At 49.2% G+C, this 17,181-nt stretch overlaps 1 protein-coding gene across 4 annotated transcripts in view; it reads left to right on the top strand.

Annotated features, from left to right (window-relative positions):
* The window catches only part of dgkh (diacylglycerol kinase, eta), a 656,851-nt gene that overhangs the window by 348,965 nt on the left and 290,705 nt on the right, over positions 1-17,181 (top strand). The window contains exon 1 of one of the 4 annotated variants that reach the window (XM_038802771.1): positions 11,257-11,422. The exons of the other annotated variants lie outside the window; for them this stretch is intronic. The gene's annotated coding sequence lies outside the window, so the exon portion shown is untranslated. Of the gene's footprint in view, positions 1-11,256; positions 11,423-17,181 lie in introns of those variants that run through there. 4 annotated transcript variants of the gene reach the window in all.

Here is a 17,181-nt window from a genome sequence, read left to right as displayed (position 1 = left end):
GCCCCTTCACGAGTTGGACTATTTACATATTGCTCTAAAAAACTCTCCTGGATGCTCCTTACAAACTCTGCTCCATCTACGCCTTCAACACTACACGAATCCCATTCAATGTTGGGGATGTTAAAATCTCCCGTCACAACCACCCTATTGCTCCTACATTTTTCTATAATTTGTCTGCATATTTGTACCTCTACTTCATGCTTGCTTTTGGGAGGTCTGTCGTAAAGTCCCAACAATGTTACTGCACCCTTCCTATTTCTCAGCTCCACCCATATTGCCTCAGTGCTCGAGTCCTCCATCGTGCCCTCCTTAATCACAGCTGTGATATCATCTCTGACGAGTAATTCAACTCCTCCACCCCATCTACCCCCCTCTCTATCCCTCCTGAAGCATCTATACCCTGGGATATTCAGTTGCCAGTCCTGCCCTTCCCTCAACCAAGTCTCAGTAATACCAATAACATCATATTCCCAGGTACTGATCCAAGCCCTAAATTCATCTGCCTTACGTGCTACACTTCTCGCATTAAAACAAATACACCTCTGACCACCTGTCCCTTTGTGTTCATCATCTCTTCCCTGTTTACTCTTCCCCTTAGTCACATTGAGTTTATTGTCTCGTACCTTACTGGCTTTAGTTGCTCCTTCTTTACTGACCTCTAACTTCCTAATCTGGTTCCCACCCCCCTGCCACATTAGTTTAAAACCTCCCTAACAGTGTTAGCAAAAGCACCCTCTAGGACATTGGTTCCAGTCCTGCCCAGCTGTAGACCATCTGGTTTGTAATGGTCCCACCGCCCCCAGAACCGGTTCCAATGTCCCAAACATCTGAACCCCTTCCTCCTGCACCATCTCTCAAGCCACGTATTCATTCTGACTATTCTTGAATTTCTACTCTGACTGTCCCTTGGCACTGGTAGCAATCCTGAGATTACTACCTGTGAGGTCCTACTTTTTAACTTATCTCCTAACTCCCTAAATTCTGATTGTAGGACCTCATCCCTTTTTTTACCTATACCGTTGGTGCCTATATGCACCACGACAGCTGGCTGTTCACCTTCCCCCTTTAGTATGTCCTGCAGCCGATCGGAGACATCCCTGACCCGAGCACCCGGGAGGCAACATACCATTCGGGAGTCTCATTTTCGACCACAGAAACGCCTGTCTACTCCCCTTACAATTGAATCCCCTGTGACTATAGCCCTGCCAGTCTTTTTCCCGCCCTTCTGTGCAGCAGAGCCAGCCACGGTGCCATGAGCCTGGCTACTACTGCCTTCCCCTGGTGAGTCATCTCCCCCAACAGTATCCAAAACGGTATACCTGTTTTGGAGGGAGATGACCGCAGGGGACACCTGCACTGCCTTCCTTCTCTTTCTCTGCCTTTTGGTCACCCATTCCCTGTCTCCATCACCAATTCTAATCTGCGGTGTGACCAACTCACTAAACGTGCTATCCACGACCTCCTCAGCATCGCGGATGCTCCAAAGTGAGTCCATCGGCAGCTCCAGAGCCATCATGCGGTCTAACAGGAGCTGCAGCTGGACACACTTACCGCACATGAAGGAGTCAGGGGCATCGGCCACGTCCCTGAACTCCCACATTGCGCACGAGGAGCATAACGCGGGTCTGGGATCTCCTGCCATTTTTACCCTTTACCTTTACTGATTACAAATATAGTATCAAATAATTAATAAGTGAAAGGAATAAAGATTTTACTTACCAATCACAATACTCACCAACACACGAAGAGTTAAATTTCTCCCAGCAACTGCTAACTGGGGCACTTTCCTTCCCAGCCAATCAGGTCACTGCTTTGCTGTGATGTCACCCTTCAAGGTAAGTTTGTAAAGAGATAAACTTACCTTCCCAACAACCACGGTTGTTTTTTTTTTGGTTAGAGGAGGAGGTACGAAGGGAAACACTGAGGAAGTGTTTCGGGTTTCACTGTCACTTCACAACAGCCCCTTCACAAACCACCTTCAAATTACGCTGACCGCACTGCACGTATGCAAATCTCCCCGGAACAGCCAATCAGTAGCTCTGCTCTGCTGCCTTCTGCCTATGGTGGCAATAGTAAACCTCTTGCCTGTATGCGGGTGCATGCATGTACATTGTGTGTGCACACGTACATAATACATTCACACAAGCATGTACACAGTTGCACATATTTTCGGGGGGGGGGGGGGGGGTTCTAATGCGGGTATTCCAGCCTCTGAGCTGGTTGAACTAGTTTGCATCCTCGAATCATGCTGAGCTGAACTGCAGCAGCTGCTGTCACTTTTTTCCCAGTTCTGACGCTTCTCTGGTCTTCAACACCATGGCACTTGGCTCCTGCCTACCACTATAACCTCTGCAACGCTACAATCCTCAAAGATCTCTGTGCTCCATCTCTACAGCCTTCCAAGATCTGTGTACTCCTTCAATTCTGGCCTCTTGTGTATCCCTTATTTTAATTGTTCAGCCATTGGCAGCCATGCTTTCAGCTGCCTGGGCCTTGACCTCGGGAATTCCCTCCCTAGCCTTCTCCCTCTGCTCTATTTCCTCTCTCTTTCTGTCTTCCTTTAAGTTACCCCTTAAAACCTACATCTTTAACCAACCTGTCCTATTTCTTCTTGTTCATTGTCAAATGTTGTTAATGCTCCTGTGCACATTCTTCCCGTGCCTGCTTGGGTCTCACCCCCACAACCAAAGATGTGCAGGGTAGGTGGATTTACCATGCTAAATTGTCCCTTAATTGGGAAAAAAATGAATTGGGTACTTTAAATTTATTTTTTTTAAACTTCTTCCTCCAACTACCTCACCCATCCTTTTTTCCCATTTAAAATATTTTAGTAACTGGAAAAAAAAAATTGAAAGAAAACATAGCAACATATTTAAAGAAACTCCAGCAATACTCTTCCTCTTTTGGTTTTCTCTCCTGGATTGATCGCAGCAGGAGATTAATTTTTAGTTCTAGGAGACTCAAGGATAATCCTGGGGATCTTGCAATGATTCATGATGTTAAATGTGATATATAAATAGTTGCTGTTTATCTTGGGAGTGCACTGATTTTGGGCTGCCTCTCCAGTCATGCCTATCTGCTCAAAGTAGGATTAAATTTGTTGCTTGGTGCTGGCTGTACAATTGCAGTTTAATACATTTTTCAAGTACTTTGAAAAACAATTATTTTGAACTCTATCTTTTAAGCAAAGAATTGAGTTTCCTTCACCTTTTTCTTTTTCAATCATGAGATTTTGGGAAGCACTTACAGAAAAAGTGTAGCCACCTGAAATCCTGAATGTCATTGTACGGTCTGGGGGTATTGAAAGAATTGAATTGTTTATACCTGGAACTGAACTGTGACTATTCTATTTGGACTCTGATTGCAAAGCTATTATGTTCTTCAAAGGAAAGGTTTCCAAGCTTATTTCTTTTGGACTACATCTCTTGGAATCATAGAATCCCTACAGTGCAGACAAGGATCATGCAGCCCATTTGAGTCTGCACCGACCCTTGGAAAGGGCACCCCACCTAGGCCCATGCCCCCACCCCATCCTCAAAACCCCACCCAACCTTTTGGACACTGGGGCAATTAAGCATGGCTAATCCACCCAACCCGCACAGCTTTTGGATTCTGGGAGGAAAACGGAGCACCCGGAGGAAACCTACACAGACATGGAGAGAAAGTGCAAATTCCACACAGGCGGTCACTCAAGGTCGGAATTATACCTGGGTCTCTGACGCAGTGAAGCAGCAGTGCTAGCCACTGTGTCACCGTGCCGCCTTTCAGAAACTTCAGCTCCCTCCTAAAGTCTGCTGCCCTTCTGCAGCCTTGTAAAAAAAGTTGTGTTTAGCCCAATTCTCACTGCATTGGATCCTGGTTGAGCAATGTCCCGACTTTAAACATTCTCATTGCTTCCTTGTGCTTGAATCCCTGCATGGTCTCAGTCTGCCTCCAATTCTCTGTAACATCTTTGCACCCTGTAACCTTCCTAGTTCCCTGCTCTCCTCCAGTAGTTGTCTCGTGTGTATCCCCACTTTCATCACTCGCCATTAAACTGCACAGATGCGGAGCTCTGAAATTCCTTCCATGAGTCTCTAAGGTTGTGATCTACCAGCCTCGTCGTGCCTGCCTCGGAACGTAACAAGTCCAGTAAATCTTTCATGAGATTTAATGGCCTTGTCATGCTTCACGAGATCTCACGAGGCATCCCACAATGGGCAGGATCTAGATTTACATACTCAAGTGTGCAGTCAGGCTCACTTGAATATGTTCACACCGGAGTTACCCAAGCTCGGAATCTAATGCCCGTGCCTCGGAGACCCCGGGCGAGCGCCGTTTAGCGCTGTCCACAAATGTGGCCTATCGCCACTTGGGGGGAGTTTCCCAGGTGATCGGGGGGGCCCTGGGTGTTGGGGCTCTGGGTAAGGTTGGAGCCTGGCAGTGCCAAGGTGCCTAGGTGGCGCTGGCAGGGGCACTGTCAGGATGCCAGGCTGGCAGCGTCCTAGGTGGTACCTTGCCCGTGCTGGGGATCAGGCCTGAGGGTCGATAATCCCTTATGAAGTGGGGTTCAAAGGGCTCGAGGACCCCCTCACTGGTAAATTAGGGCATTAGGGCTTGTCCGGAGGCTGTGGTGGGGGGTTCCGAGATCGGGCCGTGGCGAATGGAGCTCGTTAGTGCAGGAAATGGGACTAAATGCAGCCTCACTGGGGCATTACTGGCTGAGGCCCAGAAATGAAGCAGAGTCCCATTTAATAGCAGGGTCGTTCTTGACACTGCCAGCACCAGGAAACCCCCAACTAAACGTGTCCAACACGGGACTCTGTTTAATTTCCGTTAAATCGTGCCCTAAATGGACAGCACGGCGGCTCAGTGGTTAGCACTGTTGACTCACGGCGCCAAGGTCCCAGGTTCGATCACGGCTCTGCGTCACTGTCCATGTACAGTTTGCACATTCTCCCTGTCTTTGCGTGGGTTCCACCCCCACAACCCAAAAGATGTGCAGGGTAGGTGAATTGGCCACATTAAAATTGCCCCTTAATTGGAAAAAATTAATTGGGTACTCTAAGATTTATATATTAAAACAAAATCGTGCCCTAAGTCACCAGTACTTGTTGGACAAAACCTTTGGTTTCCAGTTCCAATATTTCATTATGTAAATCAGTGTCGATATGTTTTTGGCTAAAACACTTGTTAAATGCCTTGAGACATTGAAGACACTATAAATGCAGATGGCTGGAATGCCATGGATCCAACACATAATCAGGTGTTTCTGGGGTTGGTGGAAGTGCAAATGGGAAAATGGAGCTGCAGCGTTGTAGGTCTGTCTAAATAAAAACTCCTTTTGCTGTGACTCATACTCACTTTTCACAGATTGTGAGCCGTTGGTGCAAATCATAATTGTTCTGATTCAGGATTGAACCGTTTTCAAACCTGAAAATCCAAACCGCAATATTTGACTTCATGGTCCCCAGGAGGTGGATCAGTACGTGCGCGGTGCTGGTCTCTCCACCAGGCCATTTGAACAACACAAACTTGACTGGAATCCTGACTGCTACTCGTTCACCAGAGGCAGGCTGCTAATTAAAATTAAGGCCATTTTGTGATGTTGCCAGGATTTCACTCCGAGTGACTCGGTCAGGAGGCTGCAGGAGAAGGAGTGGGGTGAGCAGGCAGGATGCCCCGTGACAAAGTCCCTGTGACCTCAACACCAAACCTGGAGGAGTTTCAGCTTCATATGTAATAAGAGCAGGAGTGGGCCATTCGGCCTCTCGAGCATGCTGCACCACTCAATAAGATCATGGCTGACCTCTGTGTTTGAATTCCCACATTCCCCATCTACTCCAGATAACCCTTGATTCCCTTGCCCAACAAAATCTATCTAACTCTGCCTTAAGGATCTGCCTTCTGGGGCAGAGAGTGCTAAAGTCCCACAACCCTCTAAGAGAAAAAGATTCTCCCCTTCTCTGCCCTATAGGGGTAACCCCTAATTTTAAAACAGTGCCCCCTCGTTCTGGACTAAACCACATGAGAAAACATAATTTCAACATCTACCGTGTTCATACAATGTAGGAACTTCACCTCTCACACTTCTAAACTCGAGTGGAAACAAGTCCAGTCTGTCCAACCTTTCCTCATAAGACAACCCACTCATTCCAGATATCGATCTAGTATCTTCTTCTGAACTGCCTCCAACGCATTTACATCCTTCCTCAAATATGGAGACCAAAACTCCATAGCGGTTACCTCTCTCAGTAGCTCTGCCGCTGCTGGTGAGCTACCAACCCTGTGATTGAGCGGGAAGCATTGAGAGCCTGCGCACCACCTTTATTTAGTGTCAGCCAATTAAAAGTCCACTTGTGCCATTGGCTATGTCAACCCTGTCGGCTCCCCAATGTCTGCAGCACACCCTCATTGATACTCCTCAGTGTCTGGGGCATGCTCTGGAGCGTCCCAGCAGTACCCACCTGCAACAGGAACACCTCCACCAGCGAGCAGGGCATGCTCTGCAGCGCTTCGGCTATGCCAAGCTGAGTCTTGGACATGTCCTGCGACGCCTCGGCTATGCCTACATCTGACTGGGAGACCTCCCCTAGCAACCGGGAACGCCCAGGAGGGTGACTGTAGCAGTCCAAGAAGGCAGCTCACGGCCACTGTAATGACTTAGGCCAGGCCTTTGAGATTGGCCGATTAGAATACGAGTTCCCTGATTAGTGGCCCAATCAGGGAACCCTTTTCTCTGTATATGACAGGGAGTGTCAGATCCTCTGCACTCCCGGTGTAGACAGCAGACTGAATGGACATATTTGTTCAGCTGTTGGGTTTGTAAATAAAAGGAATTCTGGTGATGGGACATCTGCCTCCGTGGACTTATTATAGCCACCTTCTCGAGGGGAATGGGCAATTTGATTATGAATTTTTTTTTAAACTACCATGTGATCACTTGTCTGCAGGTGAAAGGGCAGACAGGAGCTCTGTTTAGCATTTCATTTGAAAGATGGAACCTCCAACTGTGTGCACTCTCCCCCCACTAATACATTGGGGGTGTCAGCCTAAGTCTCTTTGCTCAAGTCACTTCATTGAAGGCTTTCATGTAAAAGTGTGACCTACTGAGTCAAAGCTGACACTTCAGAGAGGAAACACAAAGAACAACTGGCATGCAGCAAATGCATGTTTACTCATGGGTGATCAATCACTGCTCTCAGTTCCTTTTTACTGAACAAAAATGTACCAGTAACAAAAGTTCAAGAGGTGTGGAGAATGTTTGATTACATTTCAGGGACTGCCGCCTCCCAGGTTTGTGCATTGGCTCCAAACCTTCATTTGATTTCCTGTTTACAGCACACCTCGCTCTGATTCATCTTGTTTGTCACCAGGAAAATCTTGATTGAAAACAGCATGGCGGTTGGGTGAGAAGAGTTCAAAGGCTGAGTTTTCCCAGCTCAGAGATGCTGGTTTTGAAGGTGGGGGTGTGGGGAACCGCCTTCTGACAGCTCCCAGACGCATCCATGCCACTTGTTTCCCAAGGGAGACGGGCCCCCAATTACAGATCAAATTGGGACTGATGTTACAGGGGTGCCTCTGTTTGATTACCAGCAGGGTGGCTGCCTGTCTCACATGAAGACCACCATCTCAACGGAAGAGGCCTACATCATGATGGGGCTGTTGGAGAGAGCCTGGGCTGCAGGCAAGAAAGGCTGCACGGAGGTCCAACTAATCCACCTGGCGGCATTCCCCCTCTTGATTTGATGGGCTTTGTATCTTTGGCCCACACCTCTGAGGATGCCTCCATGTTGAGATACTCTTACATACCCTGGCCTGCATCAGCAGTGCTCAGCTCTGCCGACTGCTGAGGCCCCAGAGCTACTTGCCCTCTTACTGCACTGGCAGCTCCGGAAGCCCACTCACCATCCTTAATAAATGTGATGTGTGTGGAGAATGCCAATCAAGAGGCTGCCTCGGACAAGGCTGCATCATTGCACAGGCTGCAGGTATTTGGTTGTGACAGAATTGTTAAGGCACAGAAGGAGGCGATTTGGCCTATCGTGTCTCAGTGGGAGTCATTTACCTCAAATCCCTGCACATTCGTCCTTTTCAGATAATAATCCAATCCCCTCTTGAAAGCCTCGATTAAACTTGCCTCCACCACACTCTCAGACAGTATATTCCAGATCCTAACCACTCGCTGTGTGAACCTGGCTCCATCACACTCTCAGACAGTAAATTCCAGATCCTAACCACTCGCTGTGTAAACCTGGCTCCACCACACTCTCAGACAGTGCATTCCAGATCCTAACCACTCGCTGTGTGAACCTGCCTCCACCACACTCTCAGACAGTAAATTCCAGATCCTAACCACTCGCTGTGTAAACCTGGCTCCACCACACTCTCAGACAGTGCATTCCAGATCCTAACCACTCGATGCATGAAAAGTTTTTCATTTTGCCGTTGCTTCTTTTGCCAATTACCTTATGTGCTCTCTACTTCTCCATCTTTTCACTAATGGGAAATGTTTCTCACTATCTACTCTGTACAGACCCATCATGATTTTGAATCTTTCCATCAAATCTCTTCTCAGCCTTCACTTCTCCTCGGAAAACAGTCCGAGATTCTCCAATCCATGTAACTGAAGTTCCTTGTTCCAGGAACCAGCAATGTGAATCCTTTTTGGACTTCCTCAATGTCTTTACATCCTTAAAGCGTGGTGCCCAGAACAATATTGCGTCTGAGGCCGAACTTGTGTTCTATATAAGTTTAACCTCACTCCCCCTTTACTTTTGTATTCTGTGCCCCTATTAATGAAACCCAGGATACTGAGTCCTTTATTCACTGCTCTCTCAACCTGTCCTGCCATCATCAATGAGTTATGCAGATATACACCCACGTCCCTCTGCTCCTGTACCCCCTTTAGAATTGTACCCTTTCTTTTACATTGTCTGTCCATGTTCTTCCCATCAAGATGAATCACTTTACACTTTTCTGCAATTCCATCTTCCACTTGCCCATCCATTCCACTTACTTACCTGTGTCCTTTGAAGTTCTGTACTATCTTCATGTTTCCAAATCTTATGTCATCTGCACATTTTGAAACTATGCCCTGTACACCAATGCCTAGGTCACTAAGACATATCAGGAAGAGCGAAGGTCCCAATGTTGTCTCCTGGGGAATTCCGCTACAAATCTTCCTCTATCCATAAAGCACTGTTCTCTCTTCCCTGTCACTCAACTAATTCCTTTTCCATGTTGCTACTGTCCCTTTTATTCCATGAGCTTTAACTTTGCTCACAAATTTGTTGTGCAACACTGTCAAATGCCTTTTGGAAATCTATGTGCACCGCATCAACTGCATTACCCTCATCAACCCTCTCTGTTACCTTATCCAGAAAATCTAAATTGGTTAATCACTATTTGCCCTTGATAAAGTTGTGCTCACCCTTGCCTAAGTGACTGTTTTCCAAATTATTGTTTCCAAAGCTTGCCCACCACTGAGGTTAGCAGACTGCCCTGTAGTTGCTGGACTTATCCTTCCACACTTAATTGAATAAGGATGTAACATTTGCAATTGAAATATGGAATTGTCCACTTTGGCAGGAAGAATAAAAAAAAGCATATTGTACAAATGGTGAGAGATTATGAGATATAGAGGGATCTGGGTGCCTGAGTGCATCTATCGCAAAAGGTTAGCATACAGGTACAGAAAGTAATTAGGAAGGCTAATAGAATGTTAATCATTTATTGTGAGGAGAATTAAATACAAAAGTAGGGAGGTCACGTTTCAGTTATACAGGGCATTGGTGAGACCACATCTGGAGTACTGTGTACGGTATTGGTCTCCTTATTTAAGGAAGGATGTAAATGTTTTGGAAGCAGTTCAGAGAAGGTTTACTCGACTAATAGTGGAATGGGAGGGTTATCATTTAAGGAAAGGTTGAACAGGCCATCGACTGGAGTTTGCAAAAATAAGAGGCAATTTGATTGATCCTGAGGGTTATTGACAGGGTGGTTGTGGAAAGGATGTTTCCTCTTGTGAGAGAATCTGGAACTAAGGGGTGACTATTTAAAAATAAACGGTCAACCATTTAAGACCAAGATGAGGAGAATTTTTTTCTTTGAGTGTCAAGAGACTCTGGAATTCTCTTCCTCAAAATGCAGTGGAAGCAGAGTATCTGAATATTTTTCCGGCAGATCCAAATAGTATCTTGATAAGTTGTGGGGTGGCGGGGGGGGGGGGGGGGGGGGGGGGAGGAGAGGGAGAGAGAGAGGCTGTTGCAGAGAGGTGGCAGTGTGAATAGTTAACAGGGGTAGGTAGGAATGAGGAGTTGACATTACGACCAGATCAACCATAATGGGTGACACAGCAGTTAGCACTGCTGCTTCACAGTGTCTCCAAGGGTCCTGGGTTCAATTCTGGCCTCGGGTGATTGTCTGTGTGGAGTTTGTACTTCTCCCCGTGTCAGCATGGGTTTCCTCCGGGTGCTCCAGTTTCCTCCCACAGAACAAAGATGTGTAGGTTAGGTGGATTGGTCATGATCAATTGTCCCTTGCTATCCAAAGAAAATAGGTTAATAGAGTTACGGGGATAGGGTTGAGGCTTGGGCCTGCCAAACTCATTGAGTCAAACTCATAGAGAACTGTGCTAACTGTGATGCTGGTTCAATAAATCAGATTGAACTAACTTCATAGTCTGGAGTACCTGTTGGTCAAAGCTGCATCCAGTTGCAGCCTGTGTTATCCCAGAGTACATAACGCATCACTAACCACCGTGCTAGCATGCTTCCCCCACAAGATACACTGCAACTTGCCAAGGCCCCTTTGACAGCCCCTTCCAAACCCACAACCTGCAAGTTCCTGTCCAAATCATAGACCATCCTGACTTGGAATTACATTTGCCCTTACTGTTGCTGGATCGAAATCCTGAAACCTGGGAAGGTTTAGCCCCAAAAAGAGGCAACGCTGTTCCTCTTATACCCCATAGCCAGGGGCTCGGTGGATTAGGTGCGATGGGGATTTTCTCTGAAGTCAGTTAACTCAGGTAGCTGTCTGAGTGGAGGTTGTTTCAGTGACATCCCTCTGTTTGGGCTGGTGTTTCTTAAGCTGAGTGCAATTTCTGCACAGCCTTTCACACTGTCAGCCTTCCTGTCTGCATCACTGGCTGAAACCCCCCCCCAAACCCCGAGGGAAAAACATCTCCAGGTAAACCAAGCGTGCGCTCTCAGCTTCAAAATAATGGGCAAAGTGTTGCTCTTCACATAAATCATCTGATTAGTCAGTCGGGGAAGCTGCCAGCTTTTTGTAACTCACCAGGGGAGGGAGGATAGCAGCTTCTCTCTGCAGCTCCCAGTTCCAGTCGAGGAGCTGGAAGATCTCCATGAAATGTGTAAGCCAGTGTCGAAACTAGGAAGCGAACTGCTGCCTGAAGCCTGCACAGAAGTTCAGAGAGTAGGTGAGCAAATGTATTCCTTTTTTTCCTCTTTGGTATCTGTTTATTTATCGTGTTATGAGAAAGTTGGGGCTTGAATCAGTTGGAGGATACGACTTTGTTTATAGTTCAAAATAAAATTAATATAGTGCCTGTCATGACCTCGAGACGCCCCAGACACTTTTACAGTATTAAGCGTAGTCACTGTGGTAATGTTGTGTAATGCTTAGAGTCTGATGCATGAGTGGTATAGTTAAGTCTGTAAACAGCTTTAGGTATGGGTTAAATGCAAAGCAGAGGAGAAATGTTCAGCCCAAATGTGTTGAGTTGTCTGCCACGGGCATGAATCAGAATATTTTGTTTTACTTACCTGTGCTCACAGAGGAGGCACAGTTTACGGCTGTAATAAATTTATTGCGTGATGTTCTCCTGAAAACCTGTCCTCATTTTTATTTTTTCTGATGGATTGTTTCAAAGGCTTTTGGAAACGGATTGAATAATAAGGGGGAGAATAATTGCAGGGCTGGGGGTGAGAGCAGGAGATTGAGTCTAACTGTAGCAGGGATTGAGACTAATTGTAGAGTTCTTTACAATGACAAGATGGGCCGAATGTCTGTCTTCTCTATGATCCTGTCAGTTGTTCTGAGAACTGCATAAACAATGCACAGAATTTCTCATTTAGATTCTGTGTTCTGCTGTTTTCCAGCTTTGCTGATTTACTTTTTTAATTTTTATTGTGCACTGAAATGTTTGTGTGTTTTAGACACCAGGAAGAAACCCACAAACTGCAATGGCGAAGGAAGCTGTGTGTGTATACCTGCTGTAGCAGCAAAACAGATTAATTATTTAGCATGTCAGGCTATAGGAAATGCTTGGGGTTCCTAATTGAATGAATACATCTAAAATTCATAACTGGAAAGCAAAAATTGTTGAGCAAGTCAAAAGCTAGTCTGTCTCACTGAAATCTCAAGTGCCCCCAGGATCTCGGTCATCTCCGATTGACACTAATACTGGGTGGCACTCATTAAATTGGTTTAGAAGTATATGCTGAATGGCTTGTCAAGCCCAAAATGTTACTGCGTCATTGCTATTTCTTCAGTCTGATCAGAGATGGTTTAGCGGCCGTTTCTAAGCCATCATGACATTGCTGATATTCTTAAATTGCTCTTTGGGTGTTTGTCTGGCCTTCTAATAAGGACTGTTTCAAGGGTTGGGTTGAGTATTTCCCAGTGCAGTTCTCCCCGCAGAGTGCTTTACAGCACAGGAGACCTTAGCATATACAGAAACATGATTGACAAAGACTTGCATTAATATCGTTCTTTGCATAACCATGAGGCATCTCAAAGGCTTTATAACCAATCAAGTACTTTTTGAAGTGTAGTCACCGTTGTCATGTCGAAAGAAACTTAGTGACTAATTTTTACACGTCAAGCTGCCCCAAACGTGGTGATGACCAGATTAACTGTTATTGTGATGATCTTGGGGGGAAAAATGTTTGTCAGGATTATACTGGAGAATAATGTGCCAGCTTTTTATGACAACTTTCACATTTATCCCAGCAGGCAGATCAACTTGAGATCTAACTGAAAGACGGGGATAGGATTCTCTGCCTGTGGGATTCTCCGTTTTGCCGGCATCCGGGGGTTTCCCAACGGCGTGGGGCTGCCCCACAATGGGAAACCCCATTGACCGGCCAGTGTAACGGAAAATCCCGCCGGTGGATCGAGGCAGAAATGTGGCGGGACGGAGAATCCAGCCCAGCACCTTTTGATAGTGCTTCATAAGTACTGCAGTACTGCACTAATGTGTTAACTTTGACCTTTGTACTTCAGCCCTGGGGCGAAATTCTCTGACCCCACGCAGGGTCGGAGAATCGGCCGGCAGCGGTGTTAATCCCGCTCCCGCAGGGTTTTTAAATCTCTGACCGGCCAAAAACCGGTGCTGTGCAAATCCCGCCGGCAGCCTCTGAAAACAGCTGGCGCCGGCGGGATTTCATTATATTTTTGTTTCCACAAATCTCCGGCCCGGATGGGCCGAAGTCCCGCCGACGTGGCCACGGGTCACGTCGGCGAAAATCACAGTAGCTTTAAAAACGGCGTCAACCATTGATGATGGTTGACGCCGTTCAGTGTCGGGGGGGGGGGGGGTGGGTTGCATCGGGGGGGGGGGGGGGGGGGTTGCGGCATCGGGGGGGTGGTTGCGGCATTGGGGGGGGGTTGCGGCATCGGGGGGGTTGCGGCATGGGGGGGGTTTGGGGGCAGCGGCGTGCAGAGAGGGGGGGCGACGGATGCCCGGGGCCAACGCACCGTCGCCCCCCCCCCCTCTGTACGCCGCTGCCCCCTACCCCAACCACCCCCCCCTCACCACCCCACCTCCCTCCAACGCCCCTACCCCCCTCCCCACCACCCCTACCCCCCTCCCCACCACCCCTACCCCCCTCCAACGCCGCCCCCCCATCTCTCGCAACGCCGCAACCCCCCACCCTCAACGCCGGAACCCCCCCTCATCACCGCAACCCCCCCCTCTCAACGCCGGGTCCCCCCCCCTCTCAACGCCGGGTCCCCCCTCCCCCTCAATGCCGGGTACCCCCCCAACGCCGGTGCCCACACCCCGTCCCCCTCCCTCTGAAGGCCGGTTCCCACACCCCCCCCCCCTCTGAAGGCCGGTACCCACACCCCCCCCTCTCTCCTCCTCCCCCCCTCCCTTCCTCCTCCCCACTTCCTTCCTCCTCCCCCCCTTCCTTCCTCCTCCCCACTTCCTTCCTCCTCCCCCCCTTCCTTCCTCCTCCCCCCTCCTTCCTCCTCCCCCCTTCCTTCCTCCTCCCCCCCTTCCTTCCTCCGTTAGTGGGGGGGGGGTGCGGCGTTAGTGGGGAGGGGTGCGGCGTTGGAGGGGGGTAGGGGTGGTGAAGGGGGTAGGGGTGGTGAGGGGAGGGGGTTGGGGTAGGGGCAGCTGCGTGCAGAGGGGGGGGCGACGGTGCGTTGGCCCCGGGCATCCGTCGCCCCCCTCCTCTGCACGCCGCTGCCCCTACCCCAACCCCCCCCTCACCACCCCTACCCCCTTCACCACCTCTACCCCCCTCCAACGCCGCCCCCCTCCAACGCCGCCCCCCTCTCTCAACTCAACACCGCAACCCCCCCCCTCAACTCAATGCCGCAAACCCCCCCCTCTCAACTCAACGCCGCAAACCCCCCCCCCTCCTCTCAACTCAATGCCGCAAACCCCCCCCCCTCTCAACTCAACGCCGCAAACCCCCCAACGCCGGGTCTGTCTCTCTCCTCCCCCCCCCCCCCCCCCCCCCCCCCAAATGCCGGGTCTGTCTTTCTCCTCCTCCCTCCCCCCCCAAAATGCCGGGTCTGTCTCTCTCCTCCTCCCCCCCCCCCCCCCCCCCCCAAATGCCGGGTCTGTCTCTCTCCTCCCCCCCCCCCCCCAAAATGCCGGTCTGTCTCTCTCCTCCTCCCCCCCCCCCCCAATGCCGGTCTGTCTCTCTCTCCCCCCCCCCCAAAATGCCGGTCTGTCTCTCTCCTCCTTCCCCCCCCCCCCAAAAATGCCGGTCTGTCTCTCTCCTCCTCTCTCCCCCCCCCCCCCCCCCCCCCCCCCCCAAACGCCGGGTTGTCTCTCTCCTCCTCCTCCCCCCCCCCCCAAAACGCCAGGTCTCACCACTTCCGCAGCTGGTGAAACTGACGCGTATCGCGTCAGTCCGCTGCTGGCCCCTCCGGGAACGGAGAATAGCCGCCTAAAAGAAGGCCCCCACGCCGGAGTCATCCACACCAATTTTGCTCGCTGGAAATCGGCGTTACGACGGTCTGCAGAGAATTTCGCCCCTGAAGTGAGACTTGAACCTGGAATCTTGTGACTCACCAATGAGAGTGCTCCCAACTGGGCATTGGCTAATAAGTCAGTAGTTGCAGCTATCACTGCTTCCCAACCACCTTCCATGTGGCAACCCCCTGTTTAGCACAGGGCTAAATCGCTGGCTTTGAAAGCAGCCCAAGGCAGGCCAGCAGCGTGGTTCAATTCCCGTTCCTGCCTCCCGAACAGGCGCCGGAATGTGGCGACTAGGGGCTTTTCACAGTAACTTCATTTGAAGCCTACTTGTGACAATAAGCGATTTTCATTTCATAAGACAATAGGATATAGGAGCAGAATTAGACCAGTCAGAGATAAGATGGCAGAGGAAGTGGTCGTGCCCATCACATTGGAAACTTAGGTGGGGGTGATGGTGCAGGAGTTGAAGAAGTTTGGAAGGCCGATGGATGGCTGATTTGAGTGACAAGGCAAGGAATTTTAAAAATCGTTCAAACCCACTGTTGAGGAGGCGCTGGGCCCACTACTAGAGCAGATTGGCAAAACCGCCAAGGCTGTGAGGGAGTAGGGTGAGACGATGAAGGGTGTGGAGGAGGCCTTGTCGAATCACAAGGACCGGCTGGTCTCATTGGAGCCCGGAATGCTGCTTATGGCAGATAGAAACAAAGGCCTAAAAGCCAATGTGAGCGATTTGGACGGAATGGAGGGCTCGAAGCCAAGCGAGTATTTCTCGGAACTGTTCTCGGCTGCTGGGCGGAGGTGAGGTGTTCGCTCCACCGGAATGGGACAGGGCATTGCGACAGAAGCCGCGCGTGGTGATCCTGCGGTTTCACAACTACCAGAGGAAGGAGCAGGTCCTGGAGTGGGCTAAGAAGTGTTGGAATATTGACTGGGATGGAAATATGGTGCACATATACCAGGACATTGGTATTGAACTGGCGAAACGGAGGTCAACTTTCACAGATTGAAGACGGTTCTGTACAACAAGGGTGTGCGGTTCGGAGTGGTGTAGCCAGCAAAGCTGAGAGCCACACTGGATTCGAAGGACCATTATTTCGACACGCCAGACTAGGCCAAGGCCTTCGACAAGGAACAAGCACTGGAATGGTTTGAGGAGGGTTGGTGGGTGTTTCTTTTTTCTTTCTATACAAGTTGATCTAGGATAATTGTAAATATTGCAATATTGTGGGCTATGTTTGTTGTTCTCTTTGTGCTCTTGTTTGTCTTTAACGACTGGTGGGGTTTTTTTGTTTTGTCTCCTTTGGAGAGTAGGTGCATGAGAATGGTTTTTGGATCCGGTAATTGGAGGGAAAGAGAAACATGGTGTTAGGATGGGGCTTGGATATGGGAGTAGGTGACATGGGTGGGGGTGGAGGAAGGATCACAGACCGTTTGTTCTGGTTGTTTATGGGGATGGGATATGGGGGGGGCTTGGTTCGAACATCCTTCTAGCAACAGGTGTTAGGCGAGTTAACTGGGACGGCTTCGGAAGCTGAATTATAAGAGTTTGATTTGGGGGAGAAGGTCAAGGCCGATCTACAGAGGTGGGATAAACTCCCGTTGTCGCAGGCGGGCAGTGCTAAGTTGCTTCAGATGAATGTCTTGCTGAGATTCTTATTTTTATTCCAGTGCTTACGTTGTGCCAGTTACCGATTCGAGCTGGCAAAATTGGATACCATATTTGGTGCATGGAGGGAGAGAGGGTTGGAGAAGGTGGAGAATTTATTTTTGGAGGGGCAGTTTGCCAGCTTGGAGTTAAAAGAGAAGTATGGGCTTGTGGACGCAGACAGGTTTAGATACCCCCAGGTGCTGAACTGGGTTGAGAAGTTATTTCCGGCTTTCCTGGTAGTACAATCATCTACCTTGTTGGAGCAAATTCTATCCTGCTTGGGGCTGGTGGAGGGGCGTGTCATAATATACACCAGTATATCATGGTGCACACACACACTGATGGACATACAATAGGACCAATCAACATG

Source organism: Scyliorhinus canicula, chromosome 7, assembly GCF_902713615.1.
Source record: "Scyliorhinus canicula chromosome 7, sScyCan1.1, whole genome shotgun sequence".
In the NCBI taxonomy this organism is placed as follows: domain Eukaryota; kingdom Metazoa; phylum Chordata; class Chondrichthyes; order Carcharhiniformes; family Scyliorhinidae; genus Scyliorhinus; species Scyliorhinus canicula.
Note: the sequence above shows the minus strand (reverse complement) of the source record. Positions and strands in the feature narration are given on the sequence as shown.